The sequence below is a fragment of the Papaver somniferum genome, chromosome 9 (assembly GCF_003573695.1).
Source record: "Papaver somniferum cultivar HN1 chromosome 9, ASM357369v1, whole genome shotgun sequence".
Lineage (NCBI taxonomy): Eukaryota > Viridiplantae > Streptophyta > Magnoliopsida > Ranunculales > Papaveraceae > Papaver > Papaver somniferum.
The window spans coordinates 173,486,384-173,496,300 of record NC_039366.1 but is presented as its reverse complement, the minus strand read 5'-3'; positions in this window follow the sequence as shown (position 1 = coordinate 173,496,300).

Here is a 9,917-nt window from a genome sequence, read left to right as displayed (position 1 = left end):
ACTGATTAAATCCAGGTTCTTTATAGAAAAATATCAGAGAAGTTGTCATCAAAATTTTGCTTGATACTTAATCAATATATATAAAGCTTTGGTTAAACTAACAAAATGGATTTGAATTTAGTGTGACGAGAAAAGACAAATCCTAGCTAGTGTATAGAAACTAAAAAGAAAACTTTGTTTGATCATCATTGGCGGAACTGGAAATATAACCTAGGGGTAGCTTTGGGTTTTTAGGGGTGGCTTAAGCCTAGTACGTGGGCTTAATTTTAACAGCCCAACTAAAATAGGTAGTGGAAAACAAGTTTTTTTGGGCTCTCAGTGGTGGCTTAAGCCAGCCCTTGTCTGGCTGTAGTTCCGCCCCTGTTGATCATGCCACCACTACTGAAAAAGCATTAATACTTTAAAACAACTAGATTTGTGCCTTTTTCTTTTTGATTAGGTGTGCGCGGGCTCCGTCCCATGAAGATGCATTATTAATTTGGTATGTACGTGATTTCGTCCTGCCCCGTGACGATACATTTTTTATTTTAGCGTGGCGGACCTAATATATTAAATAAGTGGAGAAAAGATAGGAAATATGTGCGAATTTTGTTTATTTATCTTGGTAGAAAATATTTGTGAAATATTTGGGTTTTTTCTTTATACTTGACTTCCGAATAGAATTTGGACTTCCAAAAAAATTCCAAACAGAGTAAGTTAAGTTTTTCTTTTGAAACCGTAATTTTTATACTAATCATATGTTGTCAAGTGTCTTCGCCAAAATTCTCGTTTCACAAAAGCCACATTTAGGGATTTTTATTTTTCATTTCATAATCATAAACCACGAATTTCTTTCTCCGTTCTGCTATAAATTTTGTTCGTTTTCAATCTATTATTTATCTATCTATCTATCTAGTATTTTACAGGTATATTCTAGTTATCAATGCGAATTATGCCATTGGTTTGAAAAAAAATTGTCGCGCCTTGTGGCCACATTGGTAAGCAAAAATATTTAATCCCTAGCCAACTATAAATTCTGGTCAGTCTTATATATGGGTGTCATGGCGACTTGCCAAAGTAGGTAGATCAATCATAACCAAATAATTTTTTAATGAGATGTTTTAGCTACATTGTCGAAGGCTAAGCCATAGTGACTATAAACTCACATGAACAGTCAGACGATTAGATCATGAGTTCAATCCTTGGTGAGTTTGACGGAGATTTTTAGTTAGAATCCTAATGGGAGGTGTTTGCCTTTCTTTAATATTTTAAGGCTTGATACAAAGATCACGATAGCAGTATCAGCTTGTGCTTTGTTTTCAGTATTAACCATCTCCACTCATAACTTTCCTACATCATGCATCATTAATGCGATCAAACTCTTATCCATGGCATGACTTGCTCGAAATTATGCACATGGTTTTTCTTCAGTTGCGGACCTGTACACCCACTACTCCATAAGCATATATTGGGTAGGTTAACAATAACCGTTTATTCCACACTTTCACGGTAAGAGGTTTTGGATTCCTAATGTAGTTTTGAGTCCAAATATGGTAGGTTCAGGACTTCCCAATTGAATTTAGTCTTTTATGGAATACCAAACACGGTAAGTTACGTGTTTTTTTATTTTCTTTTTAGATTTGTATTTTTTTGCAATCCAATTATGCGTTGCCAAGTGTCCTCACCAAAACACTCGTTTCACAAAACTCAAAAAAGATCTATTTCGGCCAATTGAAAGCGAGAGTTTCCTCACGGTTCAATGTGAGAGTTTTATTTGTCTAGACCTTTAAGTCTTTAGATGGAAAAGAAAAGAAAATGATTAAAAAAAAATTTGAAGAAAAAGAAAATGATTAAAATTGAAACAGAAAAGAAAATATATATATACACAGTATCTTTTGAATAAATTAATTAAGATTACTTAATTAGCAGTTAACAGTAGTGAGCAGTAGTGATGCTCAGGGAAAGGCCCAGTATTTGCACATGCAAATCTTATGCTCTCTGATTCTGCAATGGCTATAACTCTGAAAATTTTGTTTTGTTTTGTTTTGTTTAATTCTTTCATCAAAAGTTGTAATATCTTCTTACCAGAGATATTGTTCACGTTTAAGTGAGCTTCATTTTATTCTATTTAAATCTGTCAAGAGAAAAAGGGTTATCATCAGATTGAAGTGGATCTAGATTCTGGAATGAATGAATATCTATTGTAATGGGAAGTGGAAACAGTAGTACAAGAACTGGCAGAATGATCACATGTAGGAACCAGATTAGAGCAGAAAGTGAAAATTAAAGTCAGTGAATTTCGTATAAACAGTCACCAACCCAATCTATATCGGTGTACTTCCGTCGTCTCGTTATGATGGTTGTTTTTGTAGTGACTTCTGGGCCTGGAACTGTAACAGAAGTTCACTCATTACATTGCAATTGTAGGACCATCATCATTTCTATAACTTATAACTATGTACGGGAAAGCAGTAGAAGCCGTTTTTAACTGTTTTACACAGTTTTCCCCCAAATAGAAGTTGAAAACGCGACTGTTCTTAAACATCATTACGCCCGTTTTTGTCAGGTGTCACTCCTCATTGTTTCTAAAAGAGTTGCTTTCAGCTTTTTGGCTAGTGCTGAATCTGTCATTGGCCCGACCCCATCCCCTGTGTTGCCTTTGTACATCTCCTCCCCCTGTGACTTGACAACCTCCCCCTGCAGATGGTTTTCTTTGAAAGTACTTGATACCTCCATCTTGCCCTCTCCATTTTCTCCCATGATTCAGCATTATCTAAACACAACTAAACCTAAATCTAAGAAGCTATGAACCCTATTTGGGAAGTAGTGGGTCTTGACTGAACAACAGTTAATGTCAGTGAGTTCGGTTTCATCTGGGTACAATTGGAGGGGTAACTCCCGACAAAGATCGGGTCTGGTTTCTAACCAGGATCGAACCCAATAAAAACCTCCAATACGTATCGACTTCGAACCCAAAAATAAAGTTTCTTTTATAGCATATTATAATGGTCCCTAGACTGTATCTAAACTCCTTTAAATTGGAGTTGGTCGAATTGAAGTTTAATAAATGTAAGAAAAAGATATGAAATGAGAAAAAATCAAAATTAAATAAATATTTTGAATTTTGCTACAAAGATTTGAAAAAAAAAAATGGGAACCCGGGAGGGTATCTAACTTATTAACTGGGACAATTTTAGGACACGAGACCAAGCCTGAATTAATCAGTTCCGAGCCAGTTCGGTTTTGGAAACATTATCATCAACCAGGAATTGAAGGCCAACAACTGAAGGTGCAGGAATGGACACCCATGTTCGAATCAGAGAAAGAGAAAATCACCAAGGCTACGACATGGTGCAGATTTCTTTTTTTTTCCAATTGAATTTTGGGATAAGAAATGCTTTTGTTGATGCTAGAACATCAAAACATGAATACATATATTTTGCTAGTGCCCTGGTAGATATTAACTTTGCAGAGCCAATCAAATATGAATTCATCATCGATCCTAAAGGTGAAGAAGGATTTTGACAAGGTGTTGATATTTGAAAAATGCCTAAATTTTGTGATCATTGTGAATCTATTGGCCATGATGAGAATGAATGCAAGCATAAACAATATAATGATTTGAAGAAGAAAGATGGTATTGAAGCTGATCCATCAAACAACAAGCTTTTTTGGTCAGATAGCGGAGTTGCAGAACGAGTGGCGTAAGAAAAGAGTGCCAAAAGCTCAAGCTACTTGGCCGTAATCAACACATGTGGTTGATCTTGGGGTTGTCACGGGGAAAGGAAAAGAGGTCGTTTTTACAGGCATTCACACTTACTTGGAGAGTAAAAGTAATGATGCTTTCAGTGTATCAAAGGTGGCAGAGGTTTCGCTACACAATGATAGAACAAAATCCCAGCACGATGATAGCACAACATCGTCGGGCAAGGATGGTGCGACATGTCAGGTAAATACTCGGCACAATGTTTACATAGCTTCAGAAAACAGCAATCTTGGCGCGTTACTGATCGCTGTCGTATGCGTCAAAAATAATTTCACTTTCTTACTTAACTAAAATGAATGAAGTATGTGATAAGAAAGAGTTCGTTTCCACAGAGAGGCAATTGGTATTATGCAATTTTCAGTTTCTTAAGTAACCAAGGGGGGATTTTTGTTTATCAATGAAATAAAAATAATTGAAAGCAAAGTAAATAATTGGAATAATCAATAGAAGAAGATATTGGTCACGTGATAATATCATTCACAAACATGTATTTTCATCAATGACTAGAGTTGGAATTTTAATCTCTCATTTATTAATAGTCCTAGGATACCTTGATCGCAAGTATATCCCGCTAATTACCTGATTTCATCACAACCACATTAAAAGATGCATATGTGAATTCTTCCTAGAAAGCAACCTAAAGTGTAAAAGTACAATTAAGTTTAACTCCTAAAAGCACTAAGTTCTATGGAATAAGACTAATCAAGGCAATCAAACGTGTAAAAGCACTAATTCAATTTAACCAAGGTTATGATTCATTTGTGACTACTAGGATATATCACTACAAGCACTACCCACAATTATGCTACTTAGAATCAGGGATAAACAACTTTTTCGTATTGAAAACCCTAATATAGCTTTAGAAATGAATGCAAATCAGATTGATTCCGGACTCAACCAAACAAACAATCAAATCATATAACAATATAAACCATGAATCATAAACAATAAAGTTGAGACAAAACTAATTCATTGAAACAATATCATATTGTGAAATCAACTTTATCCCATAACCAATAATAGTATTTAGCTACTCATAACTTTTGAGTTCATCATAATCATAATCAAAAATGAAATGAAGAAGATGAAAAATAAACGAAAGCAAACCCTACTCGCCGCTCTCCAAAACTCCAAGTAAAAAATACGTGATCTCCAAAAATAAAAACTTTCTCCTTTTGTAGCTTCTCTTCTTTCCAAAACTAGGTCTTCAAAGCCCAAAGTCCAAGTGGTCCAACAAGCCCATAAGTCAGAAAAACCCAAGTAGAAAATATGTCCCATAAGTAGTCGCCGGAAAACTGGTAAAATGGTCGGAACTTGGCCGGAGAAATCGTCAGAGAAGTGCTCAGGTGACTGTAAAAGTCACCGGTCAAAACTGTTCAGACAGGTCAACTCGGGTCAACTCAGAAGTCAGACCGAGTTGAAGGCTGAGTGAGCTGAGTCAGTGTCTAACTCAGTAACTGACTGGTCTTGGCCAAAGTTGTTGCTTTCACAGGCCTAACCCTTTGTTGCGACATGACTGCGCTACATCACTTCCATCATCTGCATTTCTTCTCAGTAGCTCAGTCCACTACACTGCCAACTTCACTTCATCATACCAAGTACCAGTCGCTGCATACCGCACTACCACCAGCATCATTTCAGCTCCTCTTGATTGCAACAACAACTGCACCCCAGATCTTCCAATCCCATCACCTGCAACGCATTCATTCCATAACTCCACTAACTCTCACAGCTACAGCAGCTGCAACTGCAACCTCAGATTAGCACAAGTATCTGTAGATTTAACTCCATTTGTAATCCCAGTTCCGCTTAAATCCACCAGCGCATTCAATTCCAGCATCATTCCCTTGAGCCCAAGCTTGTAAACCAATTACAACAGCACTAATACCGCCTGCAGTTCATACCAGCTCGCACCTTCTATCGATTCAATCTTGGAGCAACACATCAACAAACATCACCAAACAACACCAGTTCCAACTCTTAGCTGCAGAACAGTCCCAGTTCACCTGCAACATCTCCATTAAGTTCAATCCTGCAACCACAGTACCACCAGTTATCCGTTGACCACCACAACCATTTCCTGAGTCTTGCACTTCTTCCATTCTTAGCACCAAGAACAGCCTAGCTCTCTGCAATATTAATAACCATTCATTCTCCACTTCTCTATAAATCTCAAACTCCAGGCAATCACCACAACTGAACCATTCTCCACTGCAATTCAGCTCAACTGCACCATCAATAGTATCTTCTTAATCTCGTGACTGCAACCCTAGCCATCATCAGCTCATCCTCTCAAGAACCCTAAATTCATCTCACAGCTCGACCACCAGCAGCTGCATTGTAATTAAACCAACAACCCCACCTGCATTTTAGCTTAGAGCTGCAACAAGCAAACCCATCACTAGACCTACTGCCACCTCCATCACAAAACTGCAGCTGCGATCCAAAGTCATGCACTTCACCAGCTCAAGGCTTCAACTGGTTTAAGTCCTAACATTCATCTAAGCTCATTCTGTAGCTTCAATCTTCCCCAGTTTCAGTTCCCTGCACCTGTTATATGCCATCAACTCAGCTGCAACCAAACAAATACATTGCAACTTCAGATTCCCTCTTGTATCTCATGTACCATCAACTCTGAAATCTTCAACTGCGGCTTCTATGCGTCTGCAGTTTCTCATACACAGTAACACCATATCTAGTTGCTCAAATGCCTTCATTCCAGTTCACAACTGCAACATTCTTCAACCAACATGAATCCAGTACCACCATCGATATCCTACAATTCATCTTCTCTACCAAATCCAACGCATACCCACTTCAATCTGTCGAACCCATCTTCTAATTTCACAAACCCTCATCACCAAAACCTCCAATTTTATTGAATCTGAACCAAAATGAAATTGACAGATCCTTATGTGAACCCAAGAACACCCAATTCAGCTTCAGAAACCCTAGTTTCTTCATCTGCACTTCAAATCTCTCTTTCAGTTCTTCACAAGCTCAGAAATTCATCACACAAACCCCATATGAACAGTAAAAGATCCTTGGTCTTCTCAGCCTTGGAACTGGTTAATATCCATTCAATCTCTTCCATTTTCTTCCCCTGAATCTCTCTGGTTTATTCTTGAATTGATTCAGCAACTGAGATGTTGCTTCTTTTCTTTTCTCTCTAAATTCAGACCACCTTGAAACACAGCAGCACAAAAATGAATGAGAAAGCATTTCTCTTAGGTCTCAGTAATGATGAGAATTGATATTGGCACCCAGCAGATCAACACGGCCAACCAAACTCATATTTGATTTGTCAGTTTCGCAGAACTGACAAGCTAATTCCTTTCTCACTCAACTGTCAGTTTTGAGGAACTGACAGTTGATTCTTTACCTCATTCTCGGGCACCTTAGCCTGTTCCAATAGCAATTGCACGCTAATTGACTCTTTTTTCCCCTTTACGCTCCAAATGAATGTTTTCTCCTTCTTTTGCTCCAAGTGACTTCAAAGTACCTAAACACTCAAAAATAAACATAAGATACGCAATTCACAAGGATAATAGCAAAGAAAGCATAAATACTAAATATGAAATTAGGTGTTTTACAACACCTATCAGTTACCTGAACCCGATGTGGTTATTGGTGGTAGTAATGTTGATGTTGATTTAGAAGTTTTGGATAAAGAAAATGTTTTTAAAGCATATGATGAGAGCGGAAAAAGGGATAGTGAGCTAGTTGATGCGGCTGATTTAGCAAGAATTGAACAGGATTCGAACCCAATTTCGGAGGGGTGACTCCCGACAAAGTTCGGGTCTGGTTTCTAACCAGGATCCAAACCCAATAAAAACCTCGAGTATGTATCGACTTCGAACCCAAAAATAAAGTTTCTTTTGTAGCATAGTATAACGGTCCCTAGACTGCATCTAAACTCCTTTAAATTGGATTTGGTCGAATTAAAGTTTAATAAATGTAAGAAAAAGATACAAAATGAGAAAAAATCGTAACCAAAACTAAACAAATATTTTGAATTTTGCTACATAAAAAAAAAGGATAAAAAAAAGAATGGGTACCCGGGAGGGTATCTAATTTATTAACGGGGACAATTTTTAGGACACGGGACCAAGCCTGAATCAATCGGTTCCAGGCCAGTTCGGTTTTGGAAACCCTATCATCAATCAGGAATTGAAGGCCAACAATTGAAGGTGCAGGAATGGACACCCATGTTCGACCCAGAGAAAGAGAAAATCACTAGGGAAATGGTATGGTGCAGATTTCCTTTTTTTTCCAATTGAATTTTGAGATGAAGAGTGCTTATTTCATATATTTAGGGTTCTTGGAAAACCTGTCGTTGTTGATGCCTGAACATTAAGACATGAATACGGATACTTTTCTAGTGTCCTGGTAGATATTAACTTTGCAGAGCCAATCAAATATGAATTCATCATTGATCCTAAAGGTGAAGAAGGATTTTGACAAGGTGTTGATATTTAAAGCATGCCTAAATTTTGTGATCATTGTAAATTTGTTGGCCATGATAAGAGTTAATGCAACCATAAACAATATAATGACTTGAAGAAGAAAGCTGATTCTGAAACTGATCCTATCAATAAACAAGTTTTTTTAAATCAGATGGCGGAGTTGAAGAACGAGTGGCTTAAGAAAAGAGTGCCAAAATATCGAGCTAATCATCCGTAATCAACACATGTGGTTGATCCTGGGGTTGTCACGGGAAAAGGAAAAGGGGTTGTTTTTACAGGCATCAACACTTACTTGGAGAATAAAAGTAATGATGCTTTCAGTGCATCAAAGGTGGCAGGGTTTCGCTACACAATGATAGCACAACATCCCAGCGCAATGATATCACAACATCGTAGGGAAATGATGGTGCAGTAGGCCAGGTAAATACTCTGCGGAATGTTTACGTAGCTTCAGAAAACAGTAATCTTGGCGCGTTACCTAAACCCGATGTGGTTATTGGTGGTAGTAATGTTGATGTTGGTTTAAAAGTTTTGGATAAAGAAAATGCTTTTAAAGCATATGATGAGAGCAGAAAAAGTGCTAGTGAGCTAGTTGATGTGGCTGATTTAGCAAGAATTGAACAGGCCAATACTTTGGAAAAGTTGGAGAAGGCGAAAAAATTAGTTACGGAGAGAAAAAAGAAAGCCGGGGAGAATAAAAATAAAGGCACCGCAAATGACACACGCATTGAGAATATTGGCACTGGCACTTTACCAACAAATTTTGCGTTAAAGAAAATCACAGATAACCATGGTTTTAGTTAGTAAAACAACAAGAAGGCCATCACCGGTTAAGAGTCAAGATGGACTTGAGACATCTAATAGGTTTGAAACTGGAACTGAGGAGAGAGTTGAGGAGGAGGAATTTTGGGAGGAGCTTGCTACTGACAATCCAAATCCTGGAAAAACAATTAATCAAGATCTGATGTTGTAGAGAGTGAAGCTGGAAAACTGGAATAGGGAAGTGAAGCCGATCAAGCTACACGGGAGAAGAAGGAACATGATGAAAAGAAAAAGCGTGATGCTTTGGACAAGAAGGATGGAAAATCCAAACCACCCACAGAGACTAATGAAACTTTACAAACTAGAGGTCGAAGTAAAGTTAGAAGTTCACAACAATCAAAGGGTTCGGCATGCCCTACTAAAAAGAAGGGTATTTGATGCATGTGTTCTAATGAATTATCAAGGATTGGCTAAGGATGGTACAAGGTCCAACAGTGGCATTGTTACGGGGTAAGCATGAGATGGTGACAGGCGAGAGCAAAATCGAGAGAGCAACATGTGAAGAGATCGCCAAGGAAATTTAACTAACCTTTAGTGGAAGGCATGAGAAATCCGTGATCCTTGTCCTGGCGGGTTTTGCATAGATTCATCTTGGCCATGGGTCGTTGGTACCGCTAGCTTGAAGTAGCGTATGGGCGGCTAGATGAAGTAGCGTATGGCGTGGCTAGCTTGGACATGGCTTGGCTTGGCGCGGCTCGGACGCGGCTCGGCTTGGACACGGCTTGGACGCGACTTGGCTTGAGCGTGGAAGGCTTGGCCCGGAGATGACGCTGGCTAGGCGCGAAAACGATGGTGTTGTCTTGAGACGCGCGCTTGGGATAGGAGGATGTCGCGGGCTAAGTCAGAATGACTCGGACACCAAACCCTAATTGTTCCGTATAAGA